General features: G+C 42.8%; 1 protein-coding gene across 2 annotated transcripts in view; it reads left to right on the top strand.

Moving 5' to 3' along the window:
- The first annotated feature begins 3,406 nt into the window (after window positions 1-3,406).
- Window positions 3,407-15,400, top strand: part of ESR2 (estrogen receptor 2) — a 153,307-nt gene continuing 141,313 nt past the window's right edge. For both annotated transcript variants that reach the window (XM_068252056.1, XM_068252055.1), the window contains exon 1: window positions 3,407-3,493. The gene's annotated coding sequence lies outside the window, so the exon portion shown is untranslated. The remainder of the gene's footprint in view (window positions 3,494-15,400) is intronic.

Below are 15,400 nucleotides of genomic sequence, written 5' to 3'. Positions count from 1 at the left end.
TCTTCTGCTGCCACTGCCAGCAGGGACGTAGGAATAGGCCCTGCAGCCCCTGCGCCCGCGGGGGGGCCCGGCCCCCCCCCTGGGGCCCGCTCGGGGCCGTTTTGTGGGTGCTGGAGGGGTGGCAGCATGAGGGGAAAGCCTTGCCCACAGTCGGCGGGGAGAGGGGTAGTTCCCCCCTCTCCCTCACCTCGGGGCTCTCCCCTCTGCGCTCCCCTACAGCTCGTAAGTGTCTGTGGGGTTGTGGTGGGCAGCGAGCGGCGGGCAGATACATACCTGCTTCCGTGCGTTCCATCGGAGACTTCTCCCTCTAGTGGCTGACGTCACTTCCGGAAGTGACGTCAGCCGCTAGAGGGAGAAGTCTCCGATGGAACGCACGGAAGCAAGCGGGGAGGGGGGGAGGGGGGGGGGGGGGGCCCGCTCAGAAAATCTGCAGGGGGGCCCGGTGGGGCCTAGTTACGCCCCTGACTGCCAGTCTGCCACCACCAGCTATTGTGCCACTACAATAGCTGTATTTTGAAGGTTGTGGAACTCCGCTCAAACCTCCAACCACCGACAGTGCAGGGCAACAGGCCGCTCCGACCCAAAATCCAAGGCAATAGAAAGTGAAGTCCGCACGATGTCGGTATGGTCAAACCGGCTTTACTGTATCAAACACATGGGCTAAAAACAACACCAAATGCTGACATGTTTCGGACGTCACACGTCCTTAATCATAGCATGGGTGCAAGTGAACAAGGGTGGTCTTTAAATAGAGTTGCACCACACCCAGTATCACAAGCTCAAGGCTCCACCCTCACAAAGGAGTGTGTCGCATACATCTTTGGGAAGTACCCCAAACATAATAGTAGGATAAAAACACATACAAAGTATAAAATATAAATACATATAATTAAATACATTGTAAACCTATTGCAACAATAGATATGGCATATAATAACACAGTACTATAAATATTGCACAAAGACAGACCAAAAATAGAAAATGAAAATAAAAAATGAATAATGAAAAAATTAGGCAACGCAAAGACGGTAACACTATCAGGTAACTGAATATAGGTCCCATCTTGTATTAAGACCTCTTGGTGAGCGTGTCCCCAACTGGAAAATCCAGTATGCTTCTCGAGTGAGGAGACGTTTGTAAACGTCGCCTCCTCTCAAAGGTCTGCTGACACGCTCTATGCCCTGAAATGAAAAAGAAGACATGTCTCCTGAGTGGACTGATCTAAAATGCTTGGCTACATTGGAAACCTCCAAAGTAAGCCAGCCAGCCCCTCTATAATGTTCGCCCACCCGTTGTCTGAGGTGTCGGGTAGTACACCCCACATACTGTAATTGGCATAAAGAACAGGAGACAAGGTAGACAACAGACTTAGTGTGACAATTTATGTATTGTCTAATGGGAAACATTTTCCCATTAGAAAAAGAGACAACGGAACGAGTGGAATTGTGTACACCACAATAGTTACACGTGGAAAAATTGCATCTATAGGAACTAGCTGTATTTTGTTGAAAAAAAAATGTTAAATTTTTTTTAAGATGTCTGAGCTGAAAACTGTGATGTCCCAGTTGTGTATTGGACACATTGTGGGCTGCACGACCGCTGTCTGGAACCTCCTGATGTTAATATTCAGGCAGCCATTTCTTTTTTTTTTCTTTTTTTTATTGTATTATACCTCCCCACATAAACAATTGCTGTTTTTCTTTAAAAAAAACATGATGCTTCATACATCATTTACTATAAAAGACGTTTTGGAAGCAATTTAAAGGCCAGTTCCGGATTTCAGTTCGGATACTGGATTTCCGGATAATGGGTTCGGATATCCGAATCAACTAGGTTTTCCGAAACGGTTCGAATTCGGATATCTGGATTTATCCGGATTTTTTGCTATCCAGATCCGGAACAACCCGGATATCAAAAATAGGTATCCGAGCACCACTGGATAGCTTTAAATCACTAGGGATTTCCCTAAACGTTCTGCCAATGTAAATGGATGTAACAAATTCCACAGTAGCGATTACGATTAGCAAAATCGCAATCACGGGACATGCAGCATTTTGGGAGTGTTCGTGTTCCAATATAAAGTATATAAGCGCTAGCAAATCACTCATGAATCGCTACACATAGAGATTTGTGTGTGATTTTAAATTACTGCAAACTGTAATAATTTGAAAGGACCAATCAGATTTAAAATCGCTAACGGCAAATCGCTATCACAATCGCTGGCAAAAAGCTTACACTTTCTAAAATTGCTACCAAAATTTCCGGAAAACACTCATGAAATCGCTTATAAAACGCTAGTTAAAAAATGCTGGTGATTGCGATAGTGATTTGCGACTTGTAGTGGGTTCCAGGCCACAGTCTGATTACCCCTCTATAACACTGCAGTTGCCCTTGGTAGGTTTTGGGGCTCCATATCAATAGATTGCTTGGGGCCCCACATAAAACTCGCACTGGGGCACCAAGCTCCTTAGTTACACCACTGACCCTAAGGCCACGTTCGCACCTAAAATCGCAAATCGTGGGAGTGATTTTGCCGCGATTAACGCAGAAAAATCACTGGAAACAGTAGCGTTTTGGGAGCGATCGTGATTAGGGGTTGTATACAACCTAATCACGATTGCTCAAGAATTGCCACCAAAACACTGCAGGTAACGCGTTTGCGATTATCGCTAATTGCAAAATGCCCGCGGTCGCGGCAGTGAGAACACTGCTATTGGATAACAATTGATATGCGGTTTTAAAAACCGCCAGCGGTTTGCGGTGAGCGGGAAATGCGCAATTCCAGCTCAGATGTGAACGGGGCCTTATTCTAATGAAAGTGCAATATGAAGGATGAGTATAAGAAGAAAATTGAGCCCATATGTGGAAAGAATTTCCAGCCAATAGCCTACAGCAGCAGTTCTTAATTATTTTGTAACTTTTTTCTTGGTAATGAGGAAGCATGTGTTAGTAATAACACCCATGCATGGACACTAGGTAAAAGCGGGTGAGGCAATGATGAGAAGTTTTATAATCGCCAACCAACAAACCAGTATGTATGACGCGAGATGTAGGATTGCATAAGTTTCTCTCACACACACACAAAAGGGAATGAAAATTATTCGTCCAAGATCCAGCTTTTCAGACTTCTGGTCTGATTATTTAGCCAATGTAAAATATTAAATCACTCTCGAGACAGCACATTTTTGGTCTTCTTTCCAAGGAATATTCCATAAGGCGATCTTCTTCTCCAAAAACTAAGGCAACGCACGCACAGTTCCTCCAAACGACCACTAGATGGTGCTCAAGTTTCTTGAACCGAAGCAACAGCAATAGCCTACAATCAGTAGTAAACCACCACCCACAAGACAGGCAGCCCCTCTGCTCCTGTGTACAGGTGGTTGTAAAATTGTGATGGGAGAGAAAATGACAAACATTTAAAGATTGCTTATCATGCCGGGCTAAAAGAGGACAGGCTTGCTGGAGCTCAGCAGCTGCTGCCTGCTGGACAGAGGTAAGTAACCATTTTAGAGCTGGGGATAGATACACTGACTATGGCAGTTTTTTGGGGGAAAAGTACTAGAATATTTCAGCATTGATGTACATAGTTCCTTGTCAGCCTTTGGCTATTACTTGCCACAATGTATAGAGTGTTTTGTTTTATAAACTCTCATCCAGCAAGGCAGTGCAAAGTGCTGCACTGATTGATGTGTGCAATGCAATTCTCAGAGTAAGGGGATCTTTAATAGATTAGGATTTTTGCTTTAACAGAATAAGTAAGGGAATTAACTGTAACTTTGCACAGGGCTAAACAGATTTTTGAGCAGGTGATCAATTAATCAAGCTGCCAGTTAAAGAGTTTACTTCCTGAGTCTGATCAGCTCTGTGCAAAGTTCTGATTCAGTCTTTGCTAATATCAGTTTGTGACTAGATCAAAAATATATAGATGAGTCAAACTATTTGTCTAGCTCTATTGTGGAGCATGAGAGACATGATTTAAAAGCACATCTGAAGTGAGAGGGATGGAGAGGCTGACATGTTTATTCCCTTTTAAGCAATACTGGTTGTTTGACAGTCCTGGTGATCATTCTGACATCAGTAGTGTCTGAATCACACACCTGAAACAAGCATGCAGCTAATTTTTGTCTGAGTAATTTCTGCTGCATGCTTGTTCAAGGTCTACGGCTAAAAGTATCAGAGGCAGGGGATCAGCGGAACAGCCAGGCAACATGCATTGTTTAAAATAAATATTTTAGCCTCCATAGCTCTCTCACTTCAGGTTCCCTTTACATTTTAATTAGGCAATTGTTTATTCTTTTTGTTCTATGCACATAGTCTGAACAAGAACTTTGCATGGGACGAATTTATCAGCTGTGAGACAGTTGGTCATTTGCCTTCCAAACCTGATAAGACTTGTGTGCGGTTTCGGGTTCCTCTAATGTCAAGTCTACTTCTTATTGGGTAAAAAAATTCCCTAGGAAAGTTGGAATGTCGAGTGAGAAAGATGCCTGTTGCTATGGGTTACTTCAGCTTGCCAACATTCTTAGTAAGTAAATTAACTACTTGGGTTTATTCAGAAAACCGATGAGGTGCCATCCATGGCAGTAACTGGAATCTGGTTGCTATGGGTTACTACAGTCAATACATTGTGTTCTGCCCTGCTGTATAGCTCTTTATGCTGAAAGAGGTGAAGGTTCTGTTTATGACTGTATACAATAATGTCAGTTTACTGTCTGCATCTAATTAGTTAAAGACTCACTGACCAAGAATGGATGTACAGATGAGGATCTCTGGCTACCATCCTGTTGCAGTGTGTGACTTAAAGGACAACTGAAGTGAAGAGTAAATGGAGGCTGCCATATTTATTTCCTTTTAAGCAATACCAGTTGCCTGGCAGCCCTGCTGATCTTTTTGGCTGCAGTAATGACTGAATCGTACCATAAAAGAGCATGCAGATGATCATCAAGGCTGCCAGACAACTGATATTGAGGGAACAAATATGGCAGCCTCCATATTCCTCTCATTTCCTTTTAAAATGGAAGGTGAGAGTGATATGGAGGATGCCATATTCATTTTCTTTTCAGCAATACCAGTTGCCTGGCTATCCTGCTGATCCTCTTGCTTCTTATACTTTTAGCCATAGACCCTGAACAAGCATATGCAGATCGGCGGTTTCTGACATGATTGTCAGATCTGACAAGATTTGCTGCATGTTCGTTTCTAGTGTGTGATTCAGACACTACTGCAGCCAAATAGATCAGCAGGGCTGCCAGGCAACTAGTATTGTTTTAAAGGAAATAATTATGGCAGCCTCCATATCACTCTCACCTCGGGTTCACTTTAAACCTGGTACATATATCCAGTACTGATTGGCCAGTTTTACCATTTACATGTAGTATGATGGCCAACAGATTTTAAATACTTGGAATAGATTGTGTAGGTAAAATTGGTCAATCCAAATTGGATGTGTGAACACAAAACCGATCAGAAATGTTGAGTCTGATGCTGGGTACACACGATGTGTTTTTTTCAGTCTATTTTCTGCCCGATTGATTTCCAATTCTATTGTTATCTTTTCTTCTCTATTTCCATTTACTTCTATGAGAAATCGATCAGAAAAACGATCGAAAATAAGATCGGACATGTCAGAAATTATCGAACCATCTATCTAACACAAAATTGTATGGTGCGTACCTAACATGAGGCTACATTCACAGTGGGACGTTGCGGGGGCACTGCAATGATAAGCTTATGGGACGTTCACATTGCGATGTTAGCGACGCATTTTAGCGTTGTGGTAATGCACTACTTGCAGTGCGTTACCTCTAAACACACACGTTACCAGGTACAGGAAAGCATACTTTTCATTGCCTGTATGCTTTGCCTACTGTATGTGACGGTGATGCAGCGTCAATGTGCTTTACCGCTTTTTTTTTTTTTTTTTTTTTGCATTGTCACGCTGTGTTGTGACTTTAACCTCGCATTACTCGGCAACGTCCCACTGTGAATAAGCCCTGAATGACATCACAGGGTCAATTGTGGTCCGCAGGAATTGGACTTCGCAAGAACGGAACTAGAGTCTAATCAGACTGTGAAGTTGCCAAATCAGATTACTGATCAAGGGGCGCATATAATGCAAATAATACAGTCGCTTTTGCAAGTAAAATGTTACTGACAACTGAGCACATACTTTACATGATTGGGATTCAGTACTAGAGGTGGACAAATATAGTCAGGTAGTTAAAGGACATCCGAGGTGAAAATAAAAAACTGATGAGAAAAACAATTGTATCCATCCTCCCTCCCTCTCCTAAAAAACGACTTTTTTTTTAGATATCCCACAGATATATATATCTATACACTCTAGTGTAAGTTTTTACTGTTTCATTGCCTCTGCCCAATGACACCTTCATTGAAGTATGCTAGAGCTCAAATCTATGAATTACTGACCCTTTTTTTTGAATCTCTTTCATGCTCTCATAAGCCATTTAATGACAGGAAAGTGTTTTTATGGCTGTAATTACTTATCTGTAATGCTAGGTACACACCATGCAATTTCCTGTTAGATTTTCTCTTTCTCTTAGATTTACCTGCCAGATAGATAATTTCCATGTTGTAGGTAAATCTAACAGAAGAATCTAACAGAAAATTGTATGGTGTGTACCTAGCATAAGGGTTGTGCTATAGTCTGACCCAGTGCCGACCCAGACAGGAACTGTCACTTGCATACCTGATGTTTTCCATTTTTTTTCTTTCTCTGCCTGAAAAAGTTACACAGCCTAGTTATCTGTGTGCTTGGCACTCTACATACACGTCTATCTCATCAGGAGCCATACGCAATTTACTTTTTCACCTGAGTTTTTTCCTAGGAGATAATTTTTCATCTTCAAATCAAAATAACTTTCCAGCACTTTTCAACAAAAAAAAAAAGTACCAAAAAATAAATGAAAAGTACTATCAACATTAGGTACTTATCCGTTAGCCGGGCGCATCCTCTAGGTGGCGCTAATTACTATTCCCCCTCCAGGCCGACATGGATAGTAGGGAAAGATGTAACTCTGGTGGAGTTTTGTCGCCACCTAGAGGATGCGCCCGGCTAACGGATAAGTACCCAACATTATTTTGAGCATTTTCTTGCTTTCTGATGGCTTAAAATGCATTTTATTGACAAAATTAAAAATATCACCCAGGAGAAAAATTGAATTGCATATGGTCACATGTCACCTCGGTTGTCCTTTACTGATACAATCTTAACAAATGTATGTAGTAGAAGGGTAAACTGAATATACTTTGAGTTGATATTTTTTTTTTTATGGTAAGATTGTATCATTACCAAACATCTTGAAGCCAATTTTGGCTAACTTTACCACCTGCCTGTGGTATGAAGGCCCACAGCTTTTGAATACTATGAGCAGATTGTATAGATAAGCTCTCATACTACACGGAGGTGGAAAAAAAAATAGTCCAATCAAAATTGGAAGTGTGTTCCAGACTAAAGTTGGTGTTCATTGAACCTGTCCTTCACCCTCCATCAATGTGTGTTTTGCAGGCAGCCTGACATGCACTGGTGGTGCATTAGTGCTTCAGGTTGAATCAATTTCAAGATCAGGTGTTATGTCTCTTCTCTGATGTGATCTTGCCACACTTAAGGTGCGTACACACATGCGACTATAGTCGTTTGTAACGATCGTTCCCCGATCTTTACCAACGACGATCGTTACAAAAAACGAACCACTGACTATTAAGGCAAACGACGAACGAGCCAAATCGCTACACAAGAAAGTTCTATCTCGGCGGATTTTAACCAACGACGATCGTTTGCAGAAGTAGTACATCGTTGGAAACGGTCGTTCGTACTAGGCTTGACATGCGCATTTCACTATTTCTCCCTGAAACTTCTAATTTTTATGCGCAGGCGCAATAGTTGCTTTACGTGATGTAACGTTCGTTCTAACGATCAGATCGTTACACACCTTTTAAAACTAACTTTACTTAGGTCGTTCTTTCATCAATTAAAAGTTCGTTCGTCGTTCTCAACGAACGATCGTTGTCGCATGTGTGTACGTAGCATAAGGACTCTTTCACAGTGCGACGTTAAAGTCGCACTTTACAACATGTAACGCACAATAACTTACAGCGATGAAAATTCAATGGGCTGTTTACAGTGCAGATGTTGCGTTGGTGTCTAACGCTGCACGTTAAATGAAAGTGCTGCATGCGATGCGTTATACACGTTTTTAGCTGCGTTATACTGTTTGCACATGCTCAGTAATGTTTTTATTATTTTTTACGCATGCGCCGTTTTTGTTCTATCACTGTGCGACAAAAACGCAGCACCAAACGCAGGGCTAAATAACGTCCAAGTTATAGTCTTTCAATGCGTTGCGTTAGGGGCATGTTATGCGACCTTAACATCGCATCAAACGCAACGTCTTAAGCTGGCCACTAACTGTCCAATTTCTAGCGAAAAATCGTTCGAGCGATCAGAAATTCTGATCGGATTGGTTGTAAATAATCTCCATTGGTGGACACAATCGATTATGAACGAGTGAAAAAAATGTCGCCCGAATTAATTTTTGTTGAACGAAAATTTGGATTTTCTTGGTGGTCGTGATAGATAGGAAGCAAGGATTGGTTAGTTGATGGTGTAGTGAACGATTTTTCGTCCGATCAGAATTTCTGATCGCTCGAACGATTTTTCGCTAGAAATTGGACCGTTAGTGGCCAGCTTTACTGTGTAAGAGGCCTAAAAGGAGTTATCAGGCAACTGTAATGAAAATAAGGGCTGCTTTCCCAGGGCTTCCTTCAGCCCCAAGCTCCCAGCATGTCCCTCGCCGCACCTCTCTCCGCAGCCGTTTGCCCGCTCTGCCTCCCGGCAGAACTACTGCGCCTGCACAGTATGCTCCGGTCCACATGGCGGTGATTGACACCGCCGCTCACGCAGGCGCAGTACAAGCCGACCTCCAGGTCGGCCTGACGTCATCACCGCGGACCGGGAGGCAGAGCGGGCGAACGACTGCGGGGAGAGGTGCGGCGAGGGACGTGCTTGGGGCTGGAGGAAGCCCCGGGTAAGTAGCCCTTTTTTTCATTACAGTTGCCTTTAACTTATTTAAGTCTGGTACACACTTTCAATAATGATTGGCCAATCACTGACCAATTTCACCTCCTTCATGTAGTATAAAGGTATACCTACACAATCTGCTCATAGTATTTAATATCTGTTGACCCACATACTGTATGGAGTTGGTAAAATTTGGTGAGTGTTTGGCCAATCATAATTGAAAATGTTGAAGATCAAAAGAGATAGGAAAAAAGAGGGGAAGAGTCGGCACTACATGGATTACTTTCCGCTTGTTGGGAGGATCCGTAGGATCATGGCAGATGCGACCCCATTGGTGCGGGCAGCGTGCTCTGACTGGATTAGGTGAAAGTCAAACAAGTAATGAAGATGCGAAGTCGGCACTACTGCTCCTAGTGCATTTATTGCCAGTGGGTATACATCAGATGGCGTGCAGTGTACAAAAATTTTTTAACACATACCGTGCATTTGAAGGCTGAAGGTGGAGAGCTGATGGTGGGCGCTAGGTGCTTCCTGCACCTAGCGCCCACCATCAGCTCTCCACCTTCAGCCTTCAAATGCACGGTATGTGTTAAAAAATTTTTGTACACTGCACGCCATCTGATGTATACCCACTGGCAATAAATGCACTAGGAGCAGTAGTGCCGACTTCGCATCTTCATTACATAATTGAAAATGTGTACCAAGCTTTGTTACGTATTTGATGGTGGCCACACATGGTAATACTGTGATCATACAATGATATCACAGTCTCCAATAACATCCTCTTAAAGGGCAACTGAAGTGATAAAGAGGTGAAGGCTGCCATATTTATTTACTTTTAAGCAATACCAGTTGCCTGGCTATCCTGCTGATCCTCTGCCTCTAATACTATTAGCCATAGCCCCTGAACAAGCATGCAGCAGATCAGGTGTTTGACATTATCAGATCTGGCAAGATTAGCTGCATGCTTGTTTCTGGTGTGATTCAGACACTATTGTAGCCAAATAGATCAGCAGGACAGCCAGGCAACTGGTATTGTTTAAAGGAGATAAATATGGCAGCTTCCATATTCTTCTCACTACAGTTTCCTTTAAAAGCACTGAAGCAAAAAGGGATGTGGAGACTGACATATTGACTTCCTTTCAAAGGACAACTAAAGTAAGAAGTTTATGCCATATTTATTTCCTTTTTAACAATACTAGTTGCCCGGCAGCCCTGCTGATCTATTTAGCTGCAGTAGTGTCTAAATCACACCAGGAACAAGCATGCAGCTAATCTTGTCAGATCGGACACTAATGTCAAAAACAGATGATCTGCTGCATGCTTGTTCAGGGTCTCCGGCTAAAAGCATTAGAAGCAGAGGATCAGCAGTACAATCGGGTAACTAGTATTGCTTAAAAGGAAAAAAAAATATGGCAGTCTCCATATCCATTTAGTTACAGTTGTCCTTTAAACATTGCTAATTGCCTGGCTGTTGATCCTCTGCTTCTCATATTTTGGGAGCCGGAAAAAAGGGCGCCGGCTGAGGGTGGACAAAAAGGGCGCCTCCATAGACTTTAATGCAATTATCGTTCATACGGTGAATAAAGGGCACCGTGAAAAATTTTGTAAAATAACATTATAACGTTTTTAGGTAGTTATCTTTTTAGATGTTTATAACGGTATAGTTTTTGGCATATTATTTCGTTAATAAGTACAGATTTACCGTTAGTTAAAGTTATCGGTAATGTATCTAAAAGGGTGTTTCTGCAGAGGGAGTGGTTAGTGTTAGGCAACACCAAGGGGAGTGGTTAGGCACCACCTAGGCGGCGGTTGGTTTTGGGCAACACCAGGGGGGGTGGTTAGGGTTAGGCAGGCACCACCGGGGGGGTTAGGCACCATTAGGGGAGTGGTTAATTTTAGGCACCACCAGGGGAGGGTTCTGTGTGAGGGTAGGGTTGGGTTAAGCAGTATTGACAAACATTACAATATTTAACGTTAATATTTGTTATTTCTCGTTTGTTTTTTTGGAACAGAAATTAGCGTTAAAGCTTGACAATGATGATTCTCGTTAGCAAATTTCGTTAATACTTGGCGCCAAATTCATTAATAACCCGCGCCCTTTTTTCATGCACGCCATATTTTGAGCCATATACCCTGAACAAGCAAATGCAGATCCGGTGCTCTGACTGAAATCTGACTAGATTAGCTGCATGCTTGTTTCAGGTGTAAGATTCACAGGGAGAAACCCAGGAATTTCAAGGGGGGATTCCTGAAAGGTCTCCCTCAGCCACACACAATACAGTATATATAATATGGTAGGACATCATGCTGAGTACACATAATGCAATTTCTGTCAGTCTGACAGAATCTGACAATTATTTTCGAAATGTCCGATCTGCTCCCAATCGACAGTGGGATCGATCAGGAGCAGTTTGGATACAGATAATCATGAGGACAGCCGACATTGCTAATGAAGGGGAAAGTGAAGCATTCACACAGCAGGGCACAGGGCTGTGCTCATAACTGACTGTTAAGTTCCCCAGATCTGCTCCATGCTCTGTACACACACTGCTGCTCCATCCATAGTCAACTGTAGCAGGGAAAGAAAGGGGGCGGGGCTGTGAGCTGCACGATTACCTGCAGATATTCTAGTGTCTCAACTTGTGCCTGTCCCCAGACACTGCACTGGCCCTGGTCTGAGGGGGGATTCTGGGCAGCTGTAATCCCCCTCCCCGGTGAGTCTCCGCCCTCCTGCGTTTGCCTATGATTTACACACTTATGCAGCCAAAAAGATCAGCAGGATAGCCAGGCAATTAGCATTGATTAAAAGGAAATAAATATGGCAGCCACTTCAGGTGTACTTTAAAGGACTCACGAGGTGAAATAGGAAAAAAAAAAGTTAAATACCTGCATGAAATTTGAATGCACGGAGGACACCATCCACGCCATTCCGCCGGTTCCCCGCTGCTCAATGTTCCCGCAGACCGACTCCCCACAGCCCGGGTCGGGCTCTCCTGCCTCCTCTAAAATGGCCGCCGGAGCTGGCCACGGCTGCGCAGTCCGCATTGATGTGGCTGCGCAGCTCTAGGGCCCCCCGATCCACGCTACAGGAGACGTGGATCGGTTGGGAGGCCCTAGAGTGGCCAGCTTCGGCAGCCATTTTAGAGGAGGCAGGAGAGCCTGACCCGGGCTGTGGGGTCAGGAGCCGGCCCGGGGGGACATTGAGCAGCGGGGACCCGGCGGAACGGCGTCCTCCGTGCATTTAAATTTCATGATGGTATTTAACTTTTTTATTTTTTTTTCCTATTTTGCCTCGTGAGTCCTTTAAACACATGTAATCCTATTAAAATAGTTTCCTGGATCAATTTGCAGCCAGCCTGCAATGCGTATCCTTTTTGGAGTACAGACTGCCTAGAAACTCCATCCATCTTGCTGCATGAGGAATCAGAGGCGGTAGGAGGTTGTTACTGATTTCCACATCTGGATCAATGTGATGATTGGCAGCAATCTCAGATGCTCTCATATGGCAGTGTACTCAGTACAGTGTGCATGGAGTGTGTGTTACTTGGTGAAATATGGTTTGGTTTGAGCTGAACTGAAGGCATTGCTTTGTTTTCTCGTTAGTAGTAGTTTCACAATACACATTAGAACGATCATTTCATTGTGCTCCTTATTCAGTGAAATGAAACCAATTTGGGTACTTATCCGTTAGCCGGGCGCATGTGGCAGGTGGCGCTAATTACTATTCCCCCTCCAGGCCGACATGGATAGTAGGGAAAGATTAACTCTGGTGGCGTTTTGTCGCCACCTAGAGGATGCGCCCGGCTAACGGATAAGTACCCCAATTTGTTATAAGAATAAATGGATGATTTTGAGATGGAATTTAATAGAATATTTTATTTTTTTTTACAAGTGAACAGTCATTTGTAGACTTTTTTTTTTTTTTTTTTTTTTTTGTATTACCTATTTAAATTGAGTTTATGATTGCTTAAATCTCTGTGTATTGCCGGTTGAGCTGGTCGATGAGATCTTAATTTTTCAATTTGCATGCAAATCTTGTGTAGTTTGAAATAAAAATCAATCACATCTAATCCACTGCGATATAATATGAGCATTAAGAGATCTGCTGCATTTTGGATTTGGGGGTAGGGTCTGAAGTTTGATACACACTTTCAATTATGATTGGCCAATCACTGACACATTTTATCACCTCAATATTGTGAAAAGACTGTGGGATAAGCTCTCATACTACCTGGTAGTGGTAAAATTGGCCAGTGATTGGCCAATTGAAATAGCATGTGTGTGCCAGGCTTAAAGGACAACTGAAGTGAGAAGAATATGGAGGCTGCCATGCATATTTCCTTTTAAACAATACCAGTTGACTGGCAGCCCTGCTGATCCATTTGGCTGCAGTAGTATCTGAATCACACGAGAAACAAGCATGCAGCTGATCTTGTCAGACAATAATGTCAGAAACACCCGATCTGCTGCATGCTTGTTCAGTGTCTATGGCTGAAAATAGGAGGCTCAGCAGGACTGCCAGGCAACTGGTATTGCTTAAAAATAAATATGGCAGCCTCCATAGAACGCTCGCTTCAGTTGACCTTTAAGGAGTGACCACTGGGTCTCTACTCCATAAGGTAGGTGGTAAAATTGGTCAGTGATTGGCCAATCATAATTGAAAGTGTGTACCAGGCTTTAAGGTGACCACTAACAGTACAATTTTCAGCAAAGAATCGCCCAAGCGATCAGATAAATGCGATCGGAAATAAAATGTCATAACTTGATAATTATTTCACCATCAATGAAGAAATCTGTGCTTCCTGTCCATCACAACCGATTATAAAAAATGTTTTTTCCGATCGATTAACTTGTTGTTGAATGATCACCTTTAGAATCGTTCAGTCAATTTGGGATATCAACAAGGTTTATTTTCTGCCAATCGCATCACATTTATCTAATTGTTTGGGCAATTCTTGGCTGCAAATTGAACCGTTAGTGGGCACCTTAAAATGAACCCGAGGTGTGAGACCTATGGCAGCTGCCATATTTATTTCCTTTTAAACAATACCAGTTGCCTGGCAGCCTTGCAGGTCTTTCTGGTCAGTAGAGTCACTAAATTGCCCCCCTGAAACAAGCATGCAGTTAATTTTATCAGATTTTGCCATAGACCTCTGATCTGCATGCTGGTTCAGGGTCTATGGCTTAAAGTACCACTATCGCGAAAAAAGTAGGCAGTTAAAATCTGACAGAACTGACAGGTTTGGGCCAGTCCATCTCCTCATGGGGGATTCTCAGGGTTTTCTTTGTTTTCAACAGCATTTCCTGAACAGCAGTTGCAAAGTCTAACTGACAAAATAATGTTCAAGTGAGTAGGGAGGCTGGCTGGTATCTTACTATTTTGACAGTTAAAGGGAACCAGAGAGAGGCACCCTTGTGTATTTTACCATATATATCAGTAAGAACATTAGAGAAAACACCTACCCTGCTATCTGTTTCATCCTCACTGCTAAAAGTGTCTGTTATCAGCTGTGATAAGAATCCCGGACTGAGCATTCAGTCTGGCTTTGCAGGAAATAATTATAGCTGAGTCATTATAGCAGAGCCACAAGGAGGCAGGCTTGGGCTTGAAAAGACACCAGAGAAGACAGACTCAGCTATAATCTTTCCGTAGCAAAGCTAGACTGAGTGCTCAGTCGGGGATTCTTATCAGAGGTGATAACAGTCAGATTAAACAGAGAACAATGAAACAAAGAGCAGATTAGGTGTTTACTGTCATGTTCCCACTGATTTATAAGGTAAAATACAAGAGGGTGCTTCATCTCTGGTTCTCTGTTCAGGAAATGCTGTTGGAAAGAAAACCCTGAGAATCCCCATGAGGAGATCGACTAGTCCAAAACCTCGTTAATCGGTTCTGTCAGATTTATACTGCCTACTCTTTTCACGATAGTGGTCCTTTTAAAGCATAATTCTCCAACCCTGTCCTCAAGGCCCACCAATAGTACATGTTTTGCAGAAAACCACAAACATGCACAGGTGGGGTAATTGGTGTATCAACAGAGCTTATTAGTTACCTCTGTGGATTTCCACAAAACATGCACTGTTGGTGGGTCTTGAGCAGTGGCGTAGCAATAGGAGTTGCAGAGGTAGTGACCGCATCGGGGCCCTTCCTTAACCAAAGTATTAGCTGTTTATTGGTCCTGTGGTGGTAATAACCTCTATACAGGATCTTTAAAAAAATTAGCATATTGTGATAAAGTTCATTATTTTCTGTATTGTACTGATAAACATTAGACTTTCATATATTTTAGATTCAAATACACACAACTGAAGTAGTTCAAGCCTTTTATTGTTTTAATATTGATGATTTTGGCATAC

This window comes from Hyperolius riggenbachi, chromosome 9, assembly GCF_040937935.1.
Source record: "Hyperolius riggenbachi isolate aHypRig1 chromosome 9, aHypRig1.pri, whole genome shotgun sequence".
NCBI classification, from domain to species: domain Eukaryota; kingdom Metazoa; phylum Chordata; class Amphibia; order Anura; family Hyperoliidae; genus Hyperolius; species Hyperolius riggenbachi.
This window is presented reverse-complemented; position numbering and strand designations above follow the sequence as displayed.